At 41.5% G+C, this 26,967-nt stretch overlaps 2 long non-coding RNA genes across 16 annotated transcripts; one reads left to right on the forward strand and one right to left on the reverse strand.

Moving 5' to 3' along the window:
* Positions 1-400: 400 nt before the first annotated feature.
* LOC103706796 (uncharacterized) lies at positions 401-13,205 on the forward strand. 15 transcript variants are annotated; one of them, XR_016413359.1, is made up of 6 exons: positions 401-676; positions 2,092-7,980; positions 8,108-8,160; positions 9,764-9,807; positions 10,454-12,342; positions 12,478-13,205. It is a non-coding gene; the product is annotated as an uncharacterized LOC103706796 (long non-coding RNA). The 15 variants fall into 15 exon arrangements; XR_016413358.1 differs by having other exon boundaries at positions 2,092-9,807; positions 10,454-10,540; positions 11,612-12,342; XR_016413356.1 differs by having other exon boundaries at positions 2,092-8,160.
* Positions 13,206-20,640: 7,435 nt separating this feature from the next.
* LOC120111792 (uncharacterized) lies at positions 20,641-21,103 on the reverse strand. Its single transcript, XR_005513192.3, has 2 exons — positions 21,049-21,103; positions 20,641-20,952 (listed from the first exon to the last, which is right to left on the reverse strand). It is a non-coding gene; the product is annotated as an uncharacterized LOC120111792 (long non-coding RNA).
* Positions 21,104-26,967: the final 5,864 nt, after the last annotated feature.

Here is a 26,967-nt window from a genome sequence, read left to right on the forward strand (position 1 = left end):
TTTGCCTTTTTTTTCCTTCCTTTTCCTCTTCTAAATAACGATATAATTTCTATCATATAATTTTATATGAATATAATTTTTATTTTAGTTTTTGAGTGCAATTTTATATATATATATATATATATATATATATATATATATATATATAATTTACTTTTTAATGTACGTGAATCACATATGCTAATTGCTTGCAGTGTCGTATGCTGAAATAGGGAGAGTCGGCCGACTTTGTATGAAGTTTGCTAATGAGGGATTATTAGTAATTTACTTTCAACGAGGGACCTATACATAAATTTCCTCGTCGTTACTGATATCGGCAATCTTGCCGTCTTCCTGGGTCTACCATTTGCGTCAGCGAAACGCGAGGTAGAGCTATAAATATCAGGACTCAGGAGTCGTTTCCTTCCGTCGTTTCCTCGTAACCGGAGTCTCTCTCCCTTGGTCTTTCTTTATCGAGTCGCGGCCATGGCGTCGGAGGGGCAAAACCCTCCTCTACAATGCAGTCCGTTCCATCTCCATCGGCGCCTGGCTGGACCTCCCCCTCCTCGCCTAACTCCGCTGCGGCCCCCGGCACTCTCCCCGCTTCGCGGCCACCTGATATATATTTAAGTCCTCCGACGGCCACACCAACAAGTGGTCCTTCGGCACCTCTCGCCTCAACTTGCCCACCTCGCCGGTAGTCTGATCCACCGCCCCTTCCCTGTCTTTTCCTTTCTTTTTCTTTTCTTTTCTCAAGAAACAATGGAATTCGTGGTTCTTTTGGTGTTCTTTATGGATTTCTTGGAAATCTAAGCGTTCTTGTCGCTTTGATTGGATTGTGCTGGTTTCCATTTGGATTTCGGGCTGTTTACGATTAGAGGGTTTCAAAGGGGGAAGAAAGATAGGCTTTCTTTTATTTAGGGAATCAACGATGAAATTATCCAACCCTTAGCGGGAAACGGTTGCCGGATGCATGGCATAACGAAGACTATATTGGACTTGCGATTTTAATGTTTAGATTGGGTTGGACAGCGAGGAGGGTGTGTTTTAGTTGATCCTACCCGTAGCGGGAAACGGGTTCCGGATGGCATAACGAAGACTATACTGGACTTGCGGGTTAAAGCGAGCAATTGCAAGAATATCTGAGGAAGGATGAAGAGATGGTGCATTGGTGTGTGTATATTATATTTTCCAAATGGGTTCTTGATTTAATTCTATTTCTTTTTTTCTTTGATTTTTTTAATCTGCAGAAAGTTTGACAGGCATAATTAGCACTTTTTGTCTTTTTCTTTCTTTCTTTTTTTTTTTTAGACTTGAGGGAAAATAACTTGTTCAAGGTTCAACATTTGATCTTTTTTGTATGCTGGTTGCTTTCTTCATTTCTTCATCTATGTGATTCATAATTTTCTTATTTATTGTGATCTTGTGCTATTTTAATGATTTCAATATTGGAATGCTTCAGTCGAGTTATTATGTTGTGGTTTCTTTGTTTCTTTCTTCCTTCATTTCTGTTATGTGTGTGAAAGGTATTTCTTGCGAGAGATTCAATGTTGTGCTACTTGTGTGATCAATGATTTCAGTATTGGAACGCTTGAATGGAACTACTCGATGCTTTTCCTCTCTTTCTTTCTTTCTTGTATTCAATGGATATCTTATTTCTTGTGAAAGATTTGGTCTTGTGCTATGTTACTGATGTGTTTGGTGATTTGAATGTTGGAATGCTTGAATGGAATTTACCCTATTGCATTTTCCTTTTTTCTTTCTTCCTTTCTCTGGTGGAAGAACCCTTCTTCAGAACCTGTCAATGGCTTATGAGGAACAGTATATGTGATTTTTAGTTAATAGAAGCAATTGTTTAGCCTTATTTAGATTTTAGGTTTACTATCAAGTAATTTGAAGCAATTCTGTATGTATGTATGTATCTATTTTCAACTAGTTTGGCCAACATGGATTTTAAAAGGAAGGCTACGGATGTTAAAGTGTAAAAATATTGGATTAAATAGTGATTGTTGAATGCAATCATACTTTTGCTTAAATGTTCTGTTGTGCTTGTTTTGATTTGCTAGCCTTTTTTCTTTAAAAAAAATTCCAACTATCTGTTCTTCTCTATAGGTAGTCCCAAAGTCAAACCACTAATCATAGCATTGCCGATGGTGATACTGCTTTGAATGCCATTCAGCATTGGATAACAAAAGTTTGTGCTGGTGACATAATATCTATTAGCGGGTTTGATGTCTCCATACTTTGATTAACTTATTTACTTCATCTGTGTATTCCTTGATCTGTATCTGCCAGTCTGGTTGTTTCTTGTTTAATTTGCATATTATATTTATCCTGACTGATAAATTTGAATCCTTGAGCTTGGCTGTTGGAGTTGGAATCCTGTAGGGGGAAGACTAATAGAAATGAAATAGTATGCTTCTCTTATTTGTCATTAGTTGTTTTTACCCATTATATTACGTAAAAAAATGTGTTATCTGCTTTGTTTTGCATTACTCTCTTTTAATTACAGACATCCTTGCCTTCTTTCGTTGTCTTGAAATGCTAAGTGGGGAATATAAACTCCTTTCTTTCCCTCCCTTTTGTAGTTAGATGCCTTCTTTGTTGCTCGATAACTTTGAAAGAGATTTTTTGGCTAAAATTCCCGTGATCTTGTCCTTGTCAAGCACTGCTGCCCCACAAGTACAGTTATCATGTGCTGGTTTGTAGTCACTTCCGACCATGTTTCGTTCTCAGAGTTCTAGTTTATATGCTATTTTGTCTCTACAACTAGTTAAAACGTTCCCATTGAAATTATGAATTCATACCAAGATTTATTCTTTTTGTCACTTTACTGGTTAATGTTTGAATATAAGTACATTGTTGCTTGTTGTATATCATGTTTTGTTTGCATGCATCTGTAAGGATCTTCTACTTGGTATGACTTGACTAACAAATACTAGTAGATTATTAGATTTATAGTTCTTCCTCTTAAAAAGTATTTTCAGATTGAGCTAGTCATGAATTTTCTAGAAGTCAGAATTTTAAGTACGGCTGGAAATTACAGACTTTATGTATCTCTTATCGTTATGGTCAATGTGCATGTTTTATATCTTTCCATGTCATAGGCATCATGAAGAAGTTATCTCCAAGCATGGATGTCTATAATTGGCCAAAAAATGTTGAGATGAAGAGATTACTAAGTGGTATGTTATTGACATATTGAATAGTTGTTAGAGAAACATATTCAGAATTATTAATGGAACTAGCTCATTATCTAAATGGTCTAGTGCCGAAGCTTGTACTGGCCACCTTACAATTTTCACTTAATAGTACTGATTATCTTGCGCTTTTCAAATTAAAATGACTAAAATATTCTTAATGGATAGATGTGCAAAAAGAAATATTATAAGGCGATCACGATGGAGGACAAAAAGTTAATTTTAAAATTTTATTTTATTTTAAATTAAAATAAATATGGTTTTTATTAACGGTGTTAGAAGAACCGTTATATTAGGAAAATTTGTGTAAAAATAGTGTTTTATGAGGGTACAGAAATAAATATAAATTTTAAGAGGTTATTCATGCAAATTTGAATTTTTAGAAGGATATTCATGCAAAAAATCCTAAATTTTATTTAGCTTTGTTGCTGGAAATTGGACCCGGGGGCGGCCGTCGGCTGAGGAGGAGGAGCTTCGGCGAACTCTGGCGGGCGGCGATCTATCGGCGAGCGGCGTCCTCCGTGGAGGGGGGACCTGCAAAAAGCCGGTGGCCGGGGTTTCCGGCGCCGGCCCTCCGATGCTTAAGTTAGAAGAGGTTTAAATTTGGGAGAGAGGAAGGGGGAAGAAGCGTTCTGCTTTCTTTTTTCTGAGTCCAACCCCCATTGAGGAGGGGTTCCTCTTTATGGGGGGGTCGGATTACCTGTGATGTGATGGGGCGAGGTCGCTGTACGGCTTAGCACGTCGCTCGAGTTGATGCGCGATCAGGTGAATTAATGCTTCGATGTCGGAGGTGAGGCCGGGATCAGAGAGTTGTCACGGTTGAATGAACGCTGCCGAGCCGATTTGCCGTGGAGGACTGAGGATCCGTAGATAACAGGAGCCATGCGCATTGATTGTTGAGTGAGCCGGCGATACACATTAATTGTTGAGTGAGTCGGAGATACACATTAATTGTTGTGTGAGTCGGAGATACACATTAATTGTTGAGTGAGTCGGGGGTTTGCAGAGGTCATGCGCATTAAATGCCGGAGGCGGTGGCGGGGTATGGCCCCTGACCAGACTTTGGCAGGATGCAACCGCGGCAGGTGGGCGGCGAGGGCGGACCTCCGAGGTCGGGAGCTCTTCGGGTCGGATGTTCCGGGGTCGGGCACCGAGCTCGGCCGTCATCCGGTCCTCTGACGGCAAGGTTCTCATGCACTCGAGAGGGGGGGGGGGAGCTGCGCTCCCCCAACAAGCTTCATTCTCCTAACTGATATGTATGTCTATTTTGTACTCAAAACTAATCATTTTGGTTGTGTAACGAACAAATATATGCATACAGGTGTTAATATTACAAATAAATAATGCATATAGGCATTAATAGAAAATATCAAATCCTGGTTCCATGTGGGTAGAGAACTAGGACTGAGCTTTCTGGACTCTGGCTTTCCCTTTTCTTTCTTTATGGTATGGAAAATGCTAGAGATTGCCTGCCAAATCCTATGTGGAAGATGATGATTGGCCAAGCAATATGTGACTAACACTACTTACACCTTGTGCACTGCACCATTCCTTGACTACCGACAGCTTATTGATAGCAGTTTTCTTTAGAGAAATCCAACCGATATCAACGTCGATGGATAATTTTGGGAAAAAGAAAATTAGTTTTGTCATAAAAGTGGAAAACTTATGGTGTCTCAAGAGTTATTATTCCCTGTTATTTGTCATAGGGTTGGAAATTGGCTGAGCTGGCCAAGATTTATTGGGCCTAGCCGGCTTGAAGTTGGGCTTTGGGCCTAGCCCAAGGGGTTCAGGCTTGTTTTAGAGTCCAATAGAAATCCAGTTATTATTCCCTACCAGATGCTCCATCTCTGTACCCCCGTCGCTTGCCCATCACCCTCTCCCACCATTCCTCATCTCCTCCATTTCTTCTCTCTCCCCCCTCTCTTCCCCACCACCCTCCTCCTTGTGCCCTAGCCCTTCCGACCCTCCTCTTCCTGCCCATCCCCTTCCCCCACCCTTCATCTCCACTTTTCTCTTTAGCATAGGTTATTAGCTAGCAATCCCAGACATCACAGGAAATTCTACTTTTTAGCAACATGGTTAGCATGCTTTTCTTTCTGTAGGGTGATCATATTTAGCATGCCTTGCTCTTTGTATATTCAGTTCGTTGTGAGAAGTTCTTAGGCCCTGTTTGGGGGAACTTTTGGAGAGCCAGAAAGTGCTTTTTGGCCTTCTAAAAGTACTTTTGAATGGAAAAGGGTGTTTGGTAAAAATTTTAGAAAGTTGTTTCAGCTTTTCCAGAAAGCTGAAAACAACTTTGTGGGAGAAGCTCCATTTTGGAGCTTTCCGAAAACGCTGTTTTTAGCTTTGTCGGGAAGCTGTTTTTTTGACCGAAATACCTCCATTTAAATCTCATTTTTTTCTCCTAAAACTCTCATCTCGCCTCTTTCTCTCTCACCCATCCCTCTCCCTCTCCCTCTCTATCTTCTTCTTCCTCTCAACACCGCCACCTCTGTTCCTTCTTCCTCTTTTTTTTTGTTTTGTTTTGTTTTGGGAGGTCGTGGCTGCCCACGGTGGCAGCCACCACCCGTGGCCGGCGACCCCTTCGTAGGCGGCCGCGACGCCACCCGTGGCGTGCGGCCGGCCTGTGGAGCGGCCGGGCTCAGCCGTGGGGTGGCCGGGCCTCCGCCATCCGCAGGACTGGGGAGGTGAGCCACAGCGAAGCCCCCATGGCAGTCGATCATGGGGCTTCGCTGCGCTGCGACCAGCCGCTGGCCATGGTGAGCCACGGCCACGGCCAGGCCCCCTCCCGCGGCTGCCGCGGCCTGGCGGGCTCGTGGGAGGATAAGAAAGGAGAAGAAGGGAAGAGAGGAAGGAGAAGAAGAGAAGAAAAAAGAAAAGAAAAAAAAGAAAAAAAGAAGAAAAGGAAAGAAAAAAGAGAAGAAAAGAAAAGAAAAGAAAAGAAAAAAAGAGAAGAAAAAAAGAAAAAGAAAGAAAAAGAAAAGAAAATAAATAAATAAATAAATAAGGGAAGAGAGGAAGGAAGGAGAAAAGAGAAGAAAAAGGAAAAGAAAAAAAAAGAAAAAAAAGGAAAGGAAAGAAAAAGAAGAAAAGGAAAGAAAAAGAAAAGAAAAGAAAAGAATAAATGCATAAATAAATATATATACGAATGAACGAATAAATAAATAAGATAATAAATAAATATATTTCAATGAAATAAAATAATAAATAAATAACTAAATAAAATAAACAAAAAGAAAAATAATGAGTGAGTGGCAAATAATTTGATCTAAATAAATAAATAAATAAATAAATAAAAATATTAGTCATTATTTAACCAATTTTATTACTTAGCTAGAAAATTTGTTAGAGAGAAATGGTCATCAGAAGGGTGAAAAATTAATTTACACTAATAATTATAATATTTTATACATTTATTATTGTATTATACTATAAATATAATATTATATTACATTATATCATAATACATTGATATGTTATGTTAAATAATTTAATATTATATTAAATTATTATCCTATAATGCACAATGTTATAGTACTATATTATAATAATATTATATTACATTCCATTAATATTATACTATATTATATATTTATGTATTAATACATATTATATTTTATTATGCTATGTTGTATAATACTAGTAATGTCCTTTATGGTTATTTTGTCACACAAGTATTTTTCCAGTTTGTTTACCAAACACATGTTAAAGTGCCACGGCACTTTAGAAATATAGTTACCAAACAGCAAACAGCTTTTTATAAACGCTCTACTTTAGACAGCTCTATTTCCAAAAGCTCTACTGCCAACAGCTCTCCCAAATAGGGTCTTAGACTTGCTGTCATATGTCTTTATATATGGAGTTTGTTGTGAACGCATGGTTGGCATGCTTTTTTTTCTATGTGCATGTTGATCATATTTGACATGCCTTGCTTTCTGTATGTGGAGTTCATCGTGAGAAGTTCTTTAGCCTTCTTATCGATATGAATACACTTCTGTTCATAAGCCTCTATATATTTTAGTTGATACCTGATGTGATCTTATTCGCTTCAATGTATTTGGATCTGTCAATGGCATGACTTCTATTGCAAATAGAAGAAGGCTTTTATTTTATATAGTCTTTACTGTCCGGAATTTCTGTTTATTCCCTCAGGATCTTTTGATTGTGGCAAGTCTTTCATGCACACAAATATTGCCATGGGGGACTCCGGAGATGAGGAGTTCCCTGATATATATTTACAAGTTTGCAGCAAATGCTAACCCCATCCAGAGGAACTCTAAAGCAGGTTCTCTGTTTTCTCAGAAGACAGAGAATATGATGCCTGATGTCAATTTTTCTTAGATTGCCTGCTATGTCTTATTGTCTCTTGTAAAGCATGAGAGAAACTGATCTTGTTCTTCGTTCAAGGTAAATTTCCTGTGCACTATTAGATCAACAGCCAGACTGGCCATGATTGTTGTATGTATATGTTGTTGATGCATTTAAAATAATATTATGGGATATTGAAATTCATTTTTTTTTATGTCATACAGTTCATTTCAGTGTATTAAGATTTTAATCTTATACTTTTTCATTTTGTATTGTTTCTTGCAAATGTGCCTGGGTACCCTTTTAATATAAATGTCATGCTGATATTGTTTAAAATTACAATTGCGTCATCTGCTGCATAGATGGTTCACATTCATTAGTTCCGCGACATGTAAGAGCTCTATGTGCAGGCTTTCAAAAGATCAAACTTTAAAGTGCTTGGTGAGAGGTAGACAGATACAGCAGAATTGGGAGGGTAATTGCAATGCATGTAAGTACTTACATGCCATCAAGTGTCAGCTAGCCCCTTATTTTTATATCACTGATGGCAAATTGAGATGAGTGCTAAAACTCTAAGTTGCTTATTTCTCTATTGTATAATAATCTAAATTACTCAGGATATCAAGCGACATCCCATGATGCCAGCACAATCTTCACCCTGCAATAAGAGGTGAACGTTCCAATCCTCTTACAAGGAAGTGCTTTTTGCCAACTTGGCTAGAAAGTGGAGGACCATGTGATTAAGGCCACATTTATGGCTGTTATCTACAATTGAGGACACCTTCCTCCAATGAGGGTGGTCTTGAAGTTGAGTTGTTATACATGGTGCAAGAATCAAGATTCAGTTATGGTATAACCAGCTTTGGTTTATGGCCCTATATGATTATAATGCATCTGACTGCACTTCATCTTTTAATAATGAAAACTTTGCTTGCAGTTTGTACCATTTTTCAGATTTTTTAAGTTCCATCTAGAATACTAAAGACCTGAAATTTTTGTTGGGCCCAACGAACTGAAGTCGGCAATGGGTGCCGACTTCAGTTTGTTCATCGTGGTCATCCCCACGATCACCACGCCGGCCGAACGGCCAGCGAAACCTCCCCGCACCCCTCTCCCCTCTCTCTCTCTCTTCGTTTAAGAGAGTTTAGGAACTCTCAGAGGAGCCCCCATCCCTCTAAAAAAATTGATTCTTTCCTCCTCTTCTTTTTCCCTCTTTTTGAGAGGATCGCCGGAGTCACCGTCGCTGCCGGAGCCGCCGGGAATCCACTCGTCGACGACCGGAGGTGAGAAAGACAACCCATTTACTACATTTTTATGGATTTAAGGGGAGAGGAATGAGGGTATGTTAATCGGTTTCACTTTCCCTGTTTCGGAGAAGTTTTTGTGAGATTCGGCCGGCCGACGGTGTCCGACCGGGGTCAATCCGGGCCGAAACGAGTTCGGCCGGAGGTGGACGAACGGGGGGCCGGGCTTTCCAGCCCCGGCCTCTCTCTTCCCTCCCTTTCTTCCTCTTCTTCTTCTTTTCTTCTTCTCTTCCGCGCTGCTCGTGACAGCGGCGTGGCCGATGGCGGCTGGCCGAGCGCCGCCGCCGAGGGCCACGGTCGGCCGCCGAAGGCCGATCGGAACCACCAGCCACCCTCTCTTCTTCCTTCCTTCCCCTTCTTCTTCTCCTTTTTCTTCTTCTTCTTCTTCTTCTTCTTTCTTCTTCCTGGGCTTTTTCTTGTTTTGATTTCCGTTCCTCATTTGTGGATCAGACCATGAACCGGTTCAGGCTATGAACCGGTTCCACCTATTCCTTGAATTGGATTTGATTTGAGTTTGAGTTGCAATATGAATAATCAGCTTCGGATTGAAATTAGATTTTGGGTCTGAATCTGAGTCAGAAATTTGGGTTGGTCTGATTTGAGTGTAATCTGGTTTGTTAAGATTTGATCTAATCTGGTCTGATCAAATCTGGTTTGGGTTGGGCTGGAGATTTGTTTTTGGGCTGAGTTGGACCTGATTGGATCTATGGGCTGGATTGGTTTGGGCCCGAGATCTGATCTGGACCTGTAATCTGGTTTGGTTCAATTGGGCCTAATTTGTTTTGGGCTACAATTGGTTTTGGGTTTAAAGGATTCTGATTTTGGGGTTTTGGTTTACTTGTTCTTAGGGTCTATGTTTGATCTTGGGGGCCCATTCTTGGATCTATGAACTTAGGAGTTTAAGGGATTGGAAATAGTTTAAATTATGTTTCTTAATTAATTAAATAATTAATGTTTATGTTTAATCAGGGGTTCGTGATATCTGTGGCAGGGATTTTTTTAAGCTAGCCCAGGTAGGTGACCTATTGCTTTAAAGTAGAATTTTAACATGTATCTGCATATGTTGATGTTATGATTTATTATTGGCATTATGTGTTAGAATTAGAATTAAATATTTAATTTCATAAACTGTTATGTGCTTTACTATTGGGAGCATTATCATGACTTTGATTTGGAAATTTACCATGTGGAAAATTGATTTATTGATTTTTAAAACCGCGTGACTATAGTCTAGGCCCCGCCAATGGGATGATACGTTGGCCCTGTCGACTTGTACTGAGGAACTAGTTCCGACACCGCGACCACCGGTGATAGAATAGTGGCGGCACAGGGGTGCGTTTTGCTCTTCGGAGAAGCTCGGTGGAGCGTAAGATTGGCACCAGGGGGTGCGGCACAGTGGTGTGTTGGCTCAGTGGAGCGGCTCTGCGGAGAGTTGTATTGACACTTCGGTGTAACCATGCCACTGGGTGATGTGGCCGTAGTCATGCGGTTGAGTTATTTTAAATCTCGGATCGGGTTTACGGGTTATCGTGTGGATTTTTGGATTCATGAGTTTTAGCTGCTTTTCATATGCATCATGACATGTTATATGATGACTTTATTGCATGATGTTGCCTACTGAGCTGTTAGCTCACTCCTACTATTTACATTTTTTTGCAGGTGATGACATATGATTATAAGGATTACGGGATGGAGTGATCATGATGTATTTAGCTAGTAGATATTGACTTTTCTTTTGACATATGTGTATGTAGACATTTGATATGAAAGCTGGAATTTATTTTTATTTAGTTATTGATGGTTGATCTGATTTATCTGCCTTGCATGCCTGCGGGGTCCGCCCTGCAGGTGCGCGGCGTCTGCTCGCGTCCCGGGCCCCGGGTTCGGGGCGTGACAACTAGAAACAGCTAAATTGCTATGCTGTTTTGTACTCTTCGGAGTTGGTTGCAATATAGTACTGACTGAGGATTAAAGCTGTGCTCTTGAACTAGAGATCATCAAAATAGAAATTCTTGTTGTCATTTTTAAACTGCCCAAGCAAGATCACAGTATTATAGCTTATTGTGATATAAAAATCTCAACATTAGTAACTTTGAAATGTTCTTGGTTATTAAAGAAAAGTATAGCTGTAACAATTTTTCAAGTTACTTAACCGTTTCAGTGTACTATGTTGAATTTGTTGTTATGCTACTGATCTGAAGGAACAAACTTTCAGGGAGGAAGAATCTAAATGCTCGGTAATAAGTATCGAATTTTTATAATTGCAAAAAATTGTTGGAATTTGGAACTATAATTAGAATTCATATTTAGATCATATGGTTTTTGGTAAGGTTATAACCTTTCCCATGGCATATTTTTTGGAGCAGCCAAGCAATAGGTCTTCATGTTGCATGCATGATCATGAAATAAATGATCATTGGCTGGTGCTCTTAAGAAGCTTCAATGCAAGTGCTTTATTAGCATGTCCAGTTTTCTGATCATCAACATTTTTTTTTAAAGTTTCTCATTCCCTTGAAGAATTTCAGGACCTATAATTTATTGTTTCTTTTATATTCTGTGACAAACAGAATATAACATATGAGAAGCACCATCAAAATGGCTTTAAATATGATGCATGGTGTTTGAAGATGCTATTAGATAAAGTTAGGGGGGAATGGTTTTTTTGAAAGTACATGATATTGAAGTAGACATGATTTGTTTCAACATAAAACAAAAAGGATAGCATCTATTCATTTACATAGGGAAACACAAAATTTAATTTCTAACTGTGTTCAGAGAAGATTTATGGTTCTTGCTTTGCCATTACTTCCTATGCAGGCTATGACTTTCTAATTTGAAGTGGTTTCAAGCATCTTCTCACTGCTTATAAGCAAGTTTATTGTTTTCGTATTCTCTTCATCAACCCTTCTATTTGAATTTAACACCTCATGGGTGAGCTGCAACTTGTCAAACCATTTCTCTTTATAAATGCTCTGTTATTCATCTAACTTTTGGTTCTATCAGTCCTAGTCAGTTAGTCTTACTAAATTTCCACTTCAACATATTATATCTGCCATAGAAACCTTCCCTCGGTTTTTTCTTGTGAGTGTATTTGGATATAGAAATGACAATTTTCCTAAAGGTAAGCAGGCTATGGGAAACATGATCATGGCTAAAACTTTATACATTTCAATGGATTTCAAATTGCTTCCTGGAATAAGTGATAGTAATCATGTTTTCCATTGTAGAATGGGATAAATAAAGTGTATAAAATCCATAATCTGTTGCTGTCTTATACTTCTATTCTTCATCTTTCACTGTTGGTGTTCTGCTATCTTTTCTTCAACTTCTCATTTATTTCCTTGCTTATGCTCTTCTAGCATTTTTTGGATGGAGATGTACAACTGAATCTCATCTTTGTAAGGTGTAAAAGCCTGGAAAGGAAAGCTGATGAGTGATGTCATGTGAAAGCGTCGCCTATCTGCCTTTCCTTCTGGTTGCATTCTCAAATCCATGCATTACTGAGCTGTCTGTGTAGTTCCTCACTTGGAGTGGAGTATAACAATCTGGTAACTTTCAGAACCCTATTTCTTCATATGGATGATTAGGCTAGTTGCTCTCTTTTTATGCCATTTAGTATCAAACATTTAGTTTCCGGTTCTGTGTTAGAAGTTTTATGTAATTCTTACCCTTTATCAATTCAGGTTACATAACTATTCTCAGATGGTCTCATATGGAGTATAGATTTATGATCTTTTTACAATATTTAGATAAGATAGAAGTAAGAAGCATCATCCAGCACAGGACACAAAAACCAAACTATGATCAGTGAGTATGGTTTGCACTGAAACTTTGCTTCTATGATTTCTGAAATAGCTTCTTTTGTAATGCTGTCACACATTTCCGAATGTGGAGTATGGACATATGACGTTTATACTTATTTTGATGAGATAAAGTAAGAAAAGTCATCCGGCACAGTGCACATAAATCAAACTATGATCAGTATGGTTGCAGTGAAGCTCCTCGTCTATGATTTCTGAAGTAGCTTCTCTTGTAACTCTGTCACACATTCCTATTTAATCAATACCTGTTTCCACCAATTCATGTATCTTTTTTTTTTCTTTCAGTTCACTGTTTGGTCTTACAGAATTTTACATTTATGTACAGGCATGCATGAACTACCAGGAAGTCAGTAACTGATGTATACCAACTATAATTTTTTTCTTTTTAAATGTTCGCTCTTTCTCGGGTACTCATGGTTAGTGGAAACTTTGGAAAGAATGCATGGATTCACCCAGGATGCCATCTTTGTGATGACAATAGTCTTCACTGCTTAGTTTAGAATTTTCAAATTTGAGCTTTGCTGCCATTTAGCTTGAAAGATTTAACTCTACTATGTAAACTGGTTCATGAATGCATGTGGTCTTTATTACTTGTTGCGTGAATGCGTGCGCTTCTGGTTCTTCCAATTCAGTGCTGTCTCTTGTCATAAATCACTGAGGGACTGTATATCTGCCTGCCAATGTCTACAGGGTTCTTGACCATTGAATTTATAGTGAACATCCAATGGAGTGCATGCATGTCTTATGTCTTAAAGCGAAAGCAATCTAGAATGCACTAGCTAAATGGAGTGGCGTGCCTATGAGAAGCCATAGAATTGATCTGAGTCCTCAGCTTGCCTAATAGCTTTCCTTTGGTCAGAGAGAGAGAAAGAGATGCCCGGGCCTAATTTTGCAATTCTTTATGGGCTGTCCCATGGTGGCTGAAAATCAATCCTATGCATTCCGTACCTACATGCAGAATGCTCCATGACCTTCATTGGCAGCATTAAATCCAGAAATTGGCCTTCTGGCACTGAGGTGGTTTCAGTCTGTTATGTGGACTCGGGATTGTGTGCTGGGTACAAGTGCATGTTGTATTCATGTGATTATTTCAGTATCGAAGAATTTCTTCTGACAGAACCATGTCAGTGTCCTATACTAGTGTGTAGGTTTGGGTGTCGGGTGCAGGTATCTAGGGTAACTTGAAGGGTACGGGTAGCATAGGTTTCAGTTGAAGCTTCACCAAGCTTAGGGGCTCTGGAGGCATCCAGTGTGGTGCAGATGTGAGATGAGCTGACAAGATGCTGGTTGACTAGGAAAGCGGACAGTGAACTGGGTGGCCAAAAATTCTGTTCAAATCTATAGCTTGCTGTCAGCAAAACCAATGAACTTCATGAATATTATATTAACCAATATAATACCTCTGTGATGGCTTAGAGCAAATCCAGATTGATCAACCAGCTAGGCTTGTATGAACTCACCTGTCAATCAGCAAAGATGCTGGAATGCAGTCAGTTCCAACACCAAGCTTTACCTAGTACCCAAATTGGTGCTCCTAGAGTGTTGCTTGAGTTCTATTGAGATGATGTGTTTCCCTAGGATAAATAAGGGTCCGAACTCCAATAACAGGACTACTTTTAGATGTGTTTGCCGATCTGTGATTTAGAGATCTGCAGTGGAATGAAGATGACAAGCAAATTAAGAGGATTTAGGAAGGAAAAGATAGGCTCTGTTCTGGTTCTTAGCACCTGAGGTGGTATTAGTTGTAAGCCCATTTAGTATAGATGCATGTAAGCTTATACTAGTAATATTGTATATGTATTTTTTTGATAGGTCAAGAAGATGATATTCTTGAAGTTCAAGTTGGTTCTATTTCGACCCACTTTCTTCACTGTAATGTTTATTATGTGTTTAGCTTGTTTTTAGATTCTTAGGGGGGTTAAATTAATGAAATCATTGGACTCCATCTTTCTCTTCAATTGGTATTTTGTTTATGAAACTTAATACAGGCTAAGGTCTGTGAATTGTGAAGAATAAATTTCTAAGACTTTTGTTCCCCAGATCTCTCCCGTCTAATTTCTGTACTTCATGCGCTCTGTTTGGGTCATCATTTTGGTCAAATCCATTAAGGCCTCATCCATTAGTGTGGTGCTTCTTGTTGACGAGAGAGAGAGGTGCAAGTCTTCTGGTTATCTCTCATTTTCTTTAAAACTCGTATACTGTCATAATTAGACCAAGGGTTGAAAACTGACTGTACTCTGTGGTATGATACTCCCCACACCGAGGCATGCTGAGATGTATCGAGTGCGTATCATACCAGTATTTCAAACCTTGGGCAAACTATGAATAGATATGTGGATGTGCCACTGTTAAGTACCTTGCCTAGATGTGACCAATATTACCCTTGTACCGGAATATTTAAATTTCAAACCCTGATTTAGTCAAATCTAACGGTTCCAATTTATTGTCATTTTCTTGAGGTACAGGTTGCAACAATGGGAAATTCTCGTTGGCAAAGGCTATTTGAAGGTGAGTGATGTTTCGCTCAGACTAGTATCAATTAGCTTAGGGTTCGAAGGAAACCTTTTTTTTTTTTCTCCCTCAAAAGGAAACAAGATTTGAGCTTCTTAGAAGATTCAACTTCAACTGCAAATGTTGTTAGACCTTCCTCTTCTCATTCCCATCCTTATTCTCTTGTCCAGTGTACTTCTTGAAGTTCACAGATGTTGCCGAATCCCTGGCTTGTCTTGACCCTGTTTGGACTGATGACTAGAATGTTCGCTTAAGCCTTCTGCATTAGCCTTCGCTTAGTGCATATTTGTTTTTCAGTTCATTCTTTTAGGATCAAAATCTTGAATCTTCTGCACAGCCATAGATATTCTGCCGGTAACCACTGTGTGCCAACTATAATCTCTGCATGAAAAGTTCACAGTATATCTTTGATCTTCCTAATTAGTGTAAGATCAGATAAAACATATTGGATCCACTCAATATCATCGGCATTACAGGAACAGCTTTCAGTATTTGGAACCAGTCTGTCACTATTGCTACATTGCTATTAACTCAAAAGAAATATCAATCCACTACCTGAACGACGCATGAATGCATGTATGCATTCGAATCGTCTAAATTAATGTAACCATCAATGCACAACTTTAGGTAATTTAGAACTATCCAAATTAGTACAACTCTCGAACCTTCGACATTGTTGCCGGCTTTTGAGTACCTCATGCCCGCTTAGTGATATCAACAATTCTCTCGACCTTTCGATACTTTTGTGATGATGCGGCAATTTCAGGTATTTGCATGGTCTACCGTAGCACTCGAATCTTCTACCGCATTGCGATCATTTATTGATGTTTTCCATATTTGACATGTGGTATCTACAAGACTCAAATCAGATGGTTGATATAGCAATTTCTATCCACACTCTCGAAACTCCGATACAGAGAACAATGCCCTTTCTGACTATATCTATCCACGCTCTAGAAACTTCGATACGGAGAGAGTTCAATGTATGAGGAAAGAAAAATCTAGAATAAACTAGCTAATTCGAGTGATATATATAAAGTGGCATAGAGTTGGCAAGAGTCCTCACCTTGCAGCGTAGCAATTCTTTGGAGAGAGATGGTATTGCTGAAGACATCCTATCATTTGTTGGTTATTACACGACCAAAACCACCATGGGAAAAGGAATGCAATCATATAAGAATCTGTCCCATACCATCCATACCTAAATGACGGGTGGTTCTTGTTCTTCCATGGTGAGCTTCTTCGTTCTTCCATGACTTCCCGCTCCAGGTTTTTCTGGAGTAGAGAGCAGGCTAAATCCATGGAAATGGTGCACTTCAGCCAACAACGAATCCTTGCCAAGGAGATATCCTTCTCGGTAGGAAAGACGACACGGATGGTGGCAAGAAGGACAGCCAGAGAACTAATGAGCGAGCTCACTTTGGAGGAGCATGGGCCCAGTCTATAAATGGAAAGGAGGATGAGGAATTAAACTTTTGACGAGGAAATATCTAGAAGAAGCATAACAAGAGAATAAACCAATGGAGAGTAGCAATAGAAAAGGAAAATCTTCTGCATTGCACGTTAAACGGAATGCAATATGTTAAGCAGCATGGGAGTCGACCATGGGAAGCACTAACCCGTCAAAAAATATTGTTGCTCGTTACAAGGTCAAGAAGGCCTTAGAGTTTTGTATAATACTCAAAAACTCGTCTTGGAGAGAGAAAAAGTTTAAAGGGGGACACATCTGTCCTGAAGGATACATCCATGTTGGTTTCGTCTCCTCTTACCTTCCTTTTGCTGGTTTTAGCTTCTTGCAATGAATTTGTACTCCCTTCATTTTTTCAATGAGATAGGTGAAACTTCTCTCACCCATTTTCTTGAAAAAAAAAAAAAAAAGCTGACTCATGAATATTTGCTCTCTCTAGAACCTTCGAAAATAATGCGACTCTTTATATTGGTGAAAGCACCTACTGTTGGACTTTGGAATTGGCCAATAAAGTGGCACTTGCCTGCAAAGTGAGATCCATGGAACTCTTGAAAATTCCTTTTCTCAGGAAAACAAAACTGGTGCATGAATACTTGCTATCTTTCGAACCTTCGAAATTAATGCGACTCTTTAAATTTGTGCATGCATGCGCTCTTGAGTCTTGAACTATAATTCCTTTTTCTCGAAAAGAAAATCTGACAACATAAATGCTTACTCCTCTCTCTCTCTCTCTCTGCTTCGAAATTAATGCGACTCTAATACATTTGTAAATGCATGTGTTATTGAAATTTTAAAATTGGTTAACAAAGTGATGGCTGCCTGCTCCAGGAGATATCTGGAACTCTTGAATGTTCCTTTTCTCACAAAAAAACCCAACTTTGAACGGATGCATGAATACTTGCTCTCTCTCCCCCTCTCCCTCTCTCCCTCTCTCGGACCTTCGAATTTTAAAGCAACTCTTTAATGAATTTTAATGCGTGTGCTATTGAACTTTTAAACAGGTCGCCGAAGTGGCGCTTGTCCGCCAATTTAGTGAGATCTACAATAATATATAGCATCAAATATGCAGTAATATCCACCCACTGATATCTCTATCACTCTCAAACCTTCGATAATTTTCACATTTCATCGATAGAGTGCCATGCATTTGCATGACATTAAAAATCAGATAAAAAGAACAGTACAAGAGCATAATGCATTAACTCGTTGCTTCAGGCCGGTCAGTCGACGCTGGTCTCCGGACAGGAGGGATACCGCTCGATCGAGGCTTGAGGGCTGCTCGGATGGCGCCGGAGAGGAGGGAAGAGGAGGAGATCCTCGGACGGAGGCCAAGCTAGAGAATCAGTAAAATTTGGAAGAAACACCAACGAACACACGAACAAGAGGAGGTGGAGAAGGAGGAGAACAAGCGAGGAGGAAGCGGAGGGAGGAGGAGAAAAATACTTCGGGCAGAGGGGTTGGGGTCGGTCGGTCGACGCCGAAGAGAAAGAAGGAGGAGAGGAGGTTGGAGTCGGATAGCCGGCACCGGAGAGGAGCAAGACGGAAGTGATGATAGCACCGGAGAGGAGCAAGACGGAAGCTAGGGCAGCGCCGAAGAGGAGCAACACGGAAGCTAGGGCAGGAAGAGGAGCAACACGGAAGCTCGGGCAGCGCCAGAGAGGAGAAATAAGAGCAGAATGAGGGCTCGATCGGGGTCGGTCACTGGGTTAGGAGGTGTGCTCACTTTCGACGATGCTTGTACGCGTCTTCTAAGATCGACGCTTATACGCATCGTGTTAGCCCGACGCTTATAACCGTCGTTGTAGATCGGGGAGAACAATGACGCGTAATAGCGTCGCCCTAGGTCCAGTTCTCACGCTTCCCAGCTTCATCTTCAATTGAGGACTATGACGACGCGTGATTCTTTTAAATTGCCGACGCCCATTAGAAACGTCGACAAAAGTTGGCGCGGCAGCCAAATTTGCCGACGCTTTTCCCTAGCATCGGCATTCAAGAGTCGGCTTTGCTTCTTCTTTTTGTAGTGACCTATCTCGAAGAAGCTAGCTAATGCGATCATCATGCCAATAAAAGGGCATAGGTTTGGGGAAAGCCTTCTCATCCGACATTCTAGGAATCTTTGGTTAGGGAGAGAGGGAGATGTGAGGGCCAATTATGTTGAGTCCCTGATTGGCTTTGGGGCAACTTGAGTCACCATGGAAGTTGAAAGCCTCCAATGTGAATCCATCCCTTGCATAACTAAAGTCGGACGCTACGTTGGCGGCTAGGATCCACGTATGGAAGATTGTCATGATGATGGTATCATAAGCTAAGGCCACGATAGGTTCCGTTTGAAAACTTGAAATTGAGCAGAAAGGAATGGAATGGAAGGAAAAATTAAAAATTTTAATGTTTGAGAGTTTTTTAGTGGAGGAAAAGGAAAAGAAAAGGAGGGAATAGGAGGAAAAATTTTGGGCTCCAATTCTCTCCTTTCATAAGTGAGAGAATTTGGAGAGAAAGAAATTGGAACTTAATAAATTTTTTTATAATACCTATTTTACCTTTAAATTAAAGAAGTACCAAATTGAAAGGACAAACATATCCTAGGGTAACTTTTATTTTAACCTTTCATATGTCATCTCCATCTCCATATATCCATCTGCTACACCTCTACGAAGCTCCATGTCCACAGTTGCACTTTCTTGGAGGAGCAACGATTGTTAAGCTTCAAAGATAAGCTTATTCTCTCAATAGAAAAAATTAAAATAATTATTTTTTTCATTAACTTGTTTTTGGATGTGATCTGTTGTCTGATTTATGGCTTTTGGATCTGTGATGATTATATGGTTATGGATGTGATAAAGGCGTCTCTTTTACTTATTTTGGATGTGATATGTTGTCTTCTGATTTATGGGGTTTGGATCTGTGATGATTGTATGAGGGTGGATTTGATAAATGCGTCTCTTTTACTTATTTTTGGATATGATTTGTTATTTTCTGATTTTTTATTTGTTTGTTTGTTTCTTCTTCTATTATTCGTTTTCTTTACTTTTTATTTCCTACTCATTTTTTTTCAGTGGTAGGTGTTGATCTCTTCAAGCTGTTTTGGATCCGTTAAAAAAGAAAGTATGTTTCCTACATCATTTATTTTTCAAAAAATGAAGGACAAGATCTATTTTTTGAACCAGATTTTGGTTGTTATTCTTGAATCTTTGTGGATCTACTCGATGTCATCTGGATCACGGTCCTGGTTTCTAATTTCTATTTTAAGATCGGAGGTTCTGGTTTTTTGAGTGGGTATTTTAGTAAAAATGTTGAAAATGTATGCTTTCTTTTCTTTTCTCTTCAAACTCCCAAATAAGAGAAAGGAAAGTTCTTTCTCTTTCCTCCTAAAATTTCCAAACGAGGAGCGAAAAAAGTCTATTCTTTTTTCTTTCTTTTTTTTCCTCTTCATTAAAGTTTTTTTTTTCTTTTCTCCCCCAACACTTCCAAACGGAGGATAAGAGAAGACCACCTCATTTGATGGTCAAGTTCTTAAAAATGATGCAGCGTCCATCACTTGCCTCGTATAAGTAGGGCTGTTAACGAGCCGAGCCGAGCCCGAGCCTGAGAAAGCTCGGCTCGGCTCGTTTCACAGTAGCTCGGGCTCGGGCTCGGGCTCGGGCTCGGTAACGAGCTCTGTATTGGGCTCGGGCTCGGGCTCGCTTGGTAAAGCAAAGGCTCGGGCTCGAGCTCGTAAAGCTCGTTTCAATTACGAGCTCCTGAACGAGCCCGAGCTCGGTACGAGCTCGGTGGTCTGTTTCTTGTTTCCTTGAAATAGGCATTCACCATCTGTCACAGAAAATTGAATGACCTTCAGAAGGTTTTTGAGGGAAGTAGGTGATTTCCATCCTGAGAACCTGAGAAGAGTTGCATAGAACTATTAGATCACTGTATGTGCATTTCTAGTTCATTCAAGTTCATTATACAGCTTTACTTGCCTCAAATGGCATTGATTCGGAATATTTGATGTGCAAATATTTGCAAATGAACTCATTAACCTCTCATAGTTCTCAGCTGACAGGCATATATTTTGTCATTCAGATCATATGATAGTTGAATTTTATTTCTTGGTTTTATCTTCTTGATCACTGAAATTTGCATTTGTTGCTTGTTTAACAGAAACCTCACAACTTGAAATTGGAAACATAAGTACATTAACTTATTCTGTTGTTACAGATGACAGTACATTATGAATACTAATATTGACTCGACCAGTTTCAGAATGAAGAAAAGAGGAGTCTCATGATGCTCCTTGCTCACACTAGTAGGCATTGTTGAGGTAGAAATACAAGCCAGCTAGCCCTGCAACTCCAAGCACTATGGCAACAGGTAACGCTTTCCTGAAAGCACAAGAGTTTCAAGAATGATATATATAAGCGAGATATGCTTTCAAACACTCAGGATCCACCCAAAATTACTTATAGTGAGGCAATTACCCAATGGCTTCATCTCTTTTCATCTGAGCCTTCCTGGCTTTACGGGCATCTGTGTCATTTGTGTCACGCCCCGGACCCAGATCCGTGACACGGCCGTGCTATTGCCGACTATCGCCCACAGTAGCATGCAGCCTCATACAGGGGTAACAGGTAGCCAAAAGGATTCAAACTTATATATATGTATTAAAAGTTTTGCAGTACAACCTTCAAGTTTGAAACCAAAAATATAGAACTTCTATGCTATTCAAATGTACAAAAGTATATAAGCTTCTCCAAAAATACGAAGCTCTGTAACAAAATAAAAACATATCTGATGGCGATCACTGATGAGGATCTGAAAGAAAATGAAGCATAAACAGATGTGAGCTACACGGCTCAGTAAGTAATCCTGCATAATCCTACCGGATCAACCAGTAGGCTAAACATGTAAATCAGGGTTTGAGAAGCTGACATGCATGTTTATCTAATAATCATCATGGCATAATATGTATGCAATTTAAACAAGGCAGTAGTGCAAATCACAAAATTTTCATATTATATGCATATGAAACCGTGCCCCCGGCATGCCGTGGTCCTTTTAATCTCGGATGCTACTGCGAAGTCAGACTCGACCACTGGCGGGGCCAGCTCAGTTACTATTCAGCCACTGGCGGGGCAGGCTCAGTTACTATTCAGCCACTGGCGGGGCAAGCTCAGTTACTATTCAGCCACTGGCGGGGCAGACTCAATTACTATTCAGCCACTGGCGGGGCAGGCTCAGTTACTATTCAGCCACTGGCGGGGCAAGCTCAGTTACTATTCAGCCACTGGCGGCTCAGTCATTCTCAGTAGCATCTTTGAGCCCATTATAGTGCCTCTGGGCTAGCTAAGACTTTATAAACTTACATGCATGATTAAAATATCAGTATCATCATGTTGCATACATAGCCATAGCTTCTGGGATCATGCAAGTTACTTATGCATTGTAACATATCATGCATGAAACATATATACTTAAAATAAATGCTTGGGAAACATTAATAACATGACATGATCCATAACAGGATTAGGACAGGTTACTTACATTCTTCACTAATCATGCATACAATTCAAATTGTATAAAAAACACTGGTTCATCTTATAAAACGTAATACAAGATCTACGATAGGATTAAGACAGATTACTTACAGCAATTCGCTTTCCAAATTGCTCAAGTCCAGGTGACAAATCCTTAATCACCTAAAACAACATCATAGGGTTTACATTATTCCCCATTTATTTATTATAAAATCTCTTAGTTCATCATACTATGAACTTACTTGCTTGGGTCCTATCCAAGGATTTAGCCCAAGTCCAATTTGAAGCCTTTAGGGTTCGATTTAAAACCAAATTGGGTCCACATGGGTTGATTGGGTTTTTAATTAAAGGATTGGGCCTTGTTTATAATTGGGTCCAACCTTTTCTAGCCAATTGGATCCTCTGATTTGGTCAATGTGGCTCATTTGGGCCTGAGTCAGGATTAGCCCAAGGTCAATTCGACCTTCTGTCAGTTGAATTGGGCTTGAATTGGGCCTAATTTACAATCAATTAGGTCTGCTGAGACCAACTCAGCTTAATTGGATTCGGACCTGGTTTAAATCGGGCTTGTCCAGACTTAGCCCAATTTGATTGGGCTCGGGTTCAGCTTCAATTGGCTAAACCAATTTCTTATCATTGGGCTTAACGGGTTTCGGATCCGAACCCGATTCCGGCCCGTTAACCCACTCTTTTCTTTTCTTTTCTCTTTTTCTTTCTTTTCTTTTCACCGTTTCTTCTTTTTTTTTTTTCTTCTCCTTCCCGAAGCTTCCTTTCATCCCGATCTCCCATTCCTCCTCTCCTCTCCTCTCCGGCGAAGGGAGGTCGATGGTCTCCTCCTCACGGGGAGGGGGTCGGACCGCGATCGGCGACGCCCGCAGCCGAGCTCTCGGCTTCCTCGATCGAGCCCGCGGCCGAGCTCTCGGCTTCCCCGGCCGAGCCCGCGGCCGAGCTCTCGGCTTCCCCGGCCGAGCCCGCACCGGCGACGCTCACGGCCGTACACGGGCAAGTCCCCTCCTCCTCTCCTTTTTCTCTCTCTCCTTGGTTCCGATCGGAAGCCCTAGCCATTTCGGTCGGTCCTCCGGCCTTCTTCTTCTCCTCCGGCCGGATCTACGGCCTCTTCCTCCTCTCTCTTTCTTTCTTTCTTTCTTCTTCCCTTCTTCCTTTTCTTTTCTTTGGTCCTTCCCTCCGGCACCACCGCCTCTTGCCGGAGAGGAGGCAGTGGTCCGGCCGGGGCTGGCGGCCTTGTGGCCACGCCGGTTGCCGGCTCAACCTGACCGGCGGCCCGGGGCTGCCCCCCGAGCCCTAGAGTAGCCGCAGCCGAGGCTGCGGTGCCCTGCAGGCGGCTCGGCCCGAGTGGTCATCGGGCCTGGCCTTGGGCCGCGGCCGTTCTCAGGCCGGTCCGAGGTCTATGGGTCCGGCCCGTGACCCTTCTCCCTTTTGCCGGTCTCCTCCTCTCTGTCCCATAGTTGAAACAGAGGGGAGAATACCCCACAGAGGGTTTCTCCACTCCCTAAAATTTTATTACAAGGGGCCTCTTACCTGGATTTTTGCCGGTTACCGTTGGGCAGTTCTTCCCCCTGGTAGTCCCTCCTTCCTCTTGGAGCTTCAGGGCTCCTTCGCCTTCGGCTCCAGGGCTTCGGCTCTCTGTGTTCTGGGGGTCTGTGATTTTTGGTTACCGGCAGAGGCTTATATAATTTGTTTGAGGGGTGAGGCTTCCTCTGAGAGGTCCCATCCTCTCCTTTCCTCCTTGCTCCGGGACTGACAGCTGTTTCCCCCGGTCTCAGGCGCGCCGGAATCGGCTGCCAGTAGGGGGTTGAGGTGGCGGCTCCAGGTTTTGCATGGCTGGGGGCCCCTCAGTGAGGTCCCATCCCCCCTGCCCTCTTAGCTCCGGGAGCTTCCAGCTGCCCCCCCCTTGCTCTGCCGTTGCGTCTGGCCTTGCCACGTGGGGCATGAGGTGGCCCTCCCCCTGTCGGCCAATTGTGGCCTTATCCTTTCTCTTCTCAGCATGAGGTGGTAACCTCTTCCCGGTTGTCACTCTAATAGTACTGCCCACGGTAAAAATTTGGGCCCAAACCCCTAACTGGGCCTACTTCTTATTGGGCCTAGTAGGTTGTGGGCCCGGACATTACATCCTACCCCCCTTAAAATAAATTTCGTCCTCGAAATTAAACATACCTCAAGTGGACCGATGTAGCGAGGACTCATTTTGCCGTATCGCCCAAATCGGGCAACACCCTTGAAAAGAACATTTTTAGGTAGACAAAGTTTCCCTCCAAAAATTTCAGTTCTCATAGCTTAACAAGAATCGCCCGGTAGGGGGGCCTTGATGATGGGTCCCTCTCCTAAGATCGATGGTGAATTCGATTTCTCAACTAGGGGTAATTCCGGTAATTCATCAGGGTAAATGTCTGAGTATTCCCTATTTCTTATAGCTACCTAGCAGTCAAGAGTTTAGGATGAAACTGAAATAAATTGCTTTCTTCGACTAAGGTATTATGACAATCTTAATATATTATGATACTCTTAACTACCCATTACCCTAAATTTTTACGGTTACAGTCTTGTTAAACCTAGAGCTCTGATACCACTATATGTCACGCCCCGGACCCGGATCCGTGACACGGCCGTGCTATTGCCGACTATCGCCCACAGTAGCACGCAGCCTCATACAGGGGTAACAGGTAGCCAAAAGGATTCAAACTTATATATATGTATTAAAAGTTTTGCAGTACAACCTTCAAGTTTGAAACCAAAAATATAGAACTTCTATGCTATTCAAATGTACAAAAGTATATAAGCTTCTCCAAAAATACGAAGCTCTGTAACAAAATAAAAACATATCTGATGGCGATCACTGATGAGGATCTGAAAGAAAACGAAGCATAAACAGATGTGAGCTACAAGGCTCAGTAAGTAATCCTGCATAATCCTACCGGATCAACCAGTAGGCTAAACATGTAAATCAGGGTTTGAGAAGCTGACATGCATGTTTATCTAATAATCATCATGGCATAATATGTATGCAATTTAAACAAGGCAGTAGTGCAAATCACAAAATTTTCATATTATATGCATATGAAACCGTGCCCCCGGCATGCCGTGGTCCTTTTTCTCTCGGATGCTACTGCGAAGTCAGACTCGACCACTGGCGGGGCCAGCTCAGTTACTATTCAGCCACTGGCGGGGCAGGCTCAGTTACTATTCAGCCACTGGCGGGGCAAGCTCAGTTACTATTCAGCCACTGGCGGGGCAGACTCAATTACTATTCAGCCACTGGCGGGGCAGACTCAATTACTATTCAGCCACTGGCGGGGCAGCTCAGTTACTATTCAGCCACTGGCGGGGCAAGCTCAGTTACTATTCAGCCACTGGCGGCTCAGTCATTCTCAGTAGCATCTTTGAGCCCATTATAGTGCCTCTGGGCTAGCTAAGACTTTATAAACTTACATGCATGATTAAAATATCAGTATCATCATGTTGCATACATAGCCATAGCTTCTGGGATCATGCAAGTTACTTATGCATTGTAACATATCATGCATGAAACATATATACTTAAAATAAATGCTTGGGAAACATTAATAACATGACATGATCCATAACAGGATTAGGACAGGTTACTTACATTCTTCACTAATCATGCATACAATTCAAATTGTATAAAAAACACTGGTTCATCTTATAAAACGTAATACAAGATCTACGATAGGATTAAGACAGATTACTTACAGCAATTCGCTTTCCAAATTGCTCAAGTCCAGGTGACAAATCCTTAATCACCTAAAACAACATCATAGGGTTTACATTATTCCCCATTTATTTATTATAAAATCTCTTAGTTCATCATACTATGAACTTACTTGCCTGGGTCCTATCCAAGGATTTAGCCCAAGTCCAATTTGAAGCCTTCAGGGTTCGATTTAAAACCAAATTGGGTCCACATGGGTTGATTGGGTTTTTAATTAAAGGATTGGGCCTTGTTTATAATTGGGTCCAACCTTTTCTAGCCAATTGGATCCTCTGATTTGGTCAATGTGGCTCATTTGGGCCTGAGTCAGGATTAGCCCAAGGTCAATTCGACCTTCTGTCAGTTGAATTGGGCTTGAATTGGGCCTAATTTACAATCAATTAGGTCTGCTGAGACCAACTCAGCTTAATTGGATTCGGACCTGGTTTAAATCGGGCTTGTCCAGACTTAGCCCAATTTGATTGGGCTCGGGTTCAGCTTCAATTGGCCAAACCAATTTCTTATCATTGGGCTTAACGGGTTTCGGATCCGAACCCGATTCCGGCCCGTTAACCCACTCTTTTCTTTTCTCTTCTCTTTTTCTTTCTTTTCTTTTCACCGTTTCTTCTTTTTTTTTTTCTTCTCCTTCCCGAAGCTTCCTTTCATCCCGATCTCCCATTCCTCCTCTCCTCTCCTCTCCGGCGAAGGGAGGTTGATGGTCTCCTCCTCACGGGGAGGGGGTCGGACCGCGATCGGCGACGCCCGCAGCCGAGCTCTCGGCTTCCTCGATCGAGCCCGCGGCCGAGCTTTCGGCTTCCCCGGCCGAGCCCGCGGCTGAGCTTTCGGCTTCCCTGGCCGAGCCCGCGGCCGAGCTCTCGGCTTCCCCGGCCGAGCCCGCACCGGCGACGCTCACGGCCGTACACGGGCAAGTCCCCTCCTCCTCTCCTTTTTCTCTCTCTCCTTGGTTCCGATCGGAAGCCCTAGCCATTTCGGCCGGTCCTCCGGCCTTCTTCTTCTCCTCCGGCCGGATCTACGGCCTCTTCCTCCTCTCTCTTTCTTTCTTTCTTTCTTCTTCCCTTCTTCCTTTTCTTTTCTTTGGTCCTTCCCTCCGGCACCACCGCCTCTTGCCGGAGAGG

This window comes from Phoenix dactylifera, chromosome 5, assembly GCF_051530095.1.
Source record: "Phoenix dactylifera cultivar Ajwa chromosome 5, Ajwa_hap1_PhDact_Kaust_v1.1, whole genome shotgun sequence".
Classification (NCBI taxonomy): Eukaryota; Viridiplantae; Streptophyta; class Magnoliopsida; order Arecales; family Arecaceae; genus Phoenix; species Phoenix dactylifera.